Source organism: Schistocerca serialis, chromosome 3 (assembly GCF_023864345.2).
Source record: "Schistocerca serialis cubense isolate TAMUIC-IGC-003099 chromosome 3, iqSchSeri2.2, whole genome shotgun sequence".
NCBI classification, from domain to species: Eukaryota; Metazoa; Arthropoda; class Insecta; order Orthoptera; family Acrididae; genus Schistocerca; species Schistocerca serialis.
In genome coordinates this window covers 396,180,800-396,181,721 of record NC_064640.1, presented here as the reverse complement: position 1 = coordinate 396,181,721, position 922 = coordinate 396,180,800, and positions in this window count along the sequence as shown.

Below are 922 nucleotides of genomic sequence, written 5' to 3'. Positions count from 1 at the left end.
ATGGTTTCACACTTATCTCCGTAATAGAAGACAGGTAGTAGAAATTACCTCAGCCAACATTAAAAACAAATTATTACTTATAGATTTGATTTATGAACTGTGCCAACTGGGGTAATACAGGGAAGTGTTCTAGGACCTCTCTTATTTCAAATTTATTTAAATGATATCAAAATTCCTATGAGTGGTACTCATATAACTATATTTACTGATGATACAGATGTTGTTGTAACTCATGTAATGCTACCATCTGTAACTAGAATTTTGGAATATTTACAAAACTGGTTTGAAATGAACATGTTAACATTAAATATTTCAAAAACTGATTACATCCATTACAGGAAAATAAAGTCACAAAATGACCTGGACCTCAGAATACAAAATAAAGAAGTTGATAGAGTAGCTGTGACAAAATTTTTAGGTGTCCACATAGATGAAAATTTAGATTGAAGCCCACATCCACTATCTCACCAGCAAGCTAAGTTCTGCTTGCTATGCACTATTTTTAATTAGTAATGTGTCTAGTAAAATGACATCACTTTCTGGGGTTATAATTCGACAAATCTAAAAACCACCTTCACAAAAAAAAAAAAAAAAAAAAAAAAAAAAAAGGGGGGGGGGCTGTTAGAATAATTACAAACAGTTCAAAGCTAACACCCTCCACTATTTCAGCAACTACATATTCTACCTTTACCATGCTTCTACATACAACAAAGTGTAACTAACATAAAAATGTGCACTGAAAATTTCAAAACCATCTCAGATCTGTATTCACATAGTATGTGCAATGATATCAATGTGAAAAAGAGTAAATACACAGAAACAAACTAACATTCAAGGTACAAAATTGTATAACAAAATTCGAGTGCATATAAAGAAAATGAAAAAATTGCCTTCATTGACGGAAGCAGTATTCAAGTTATTA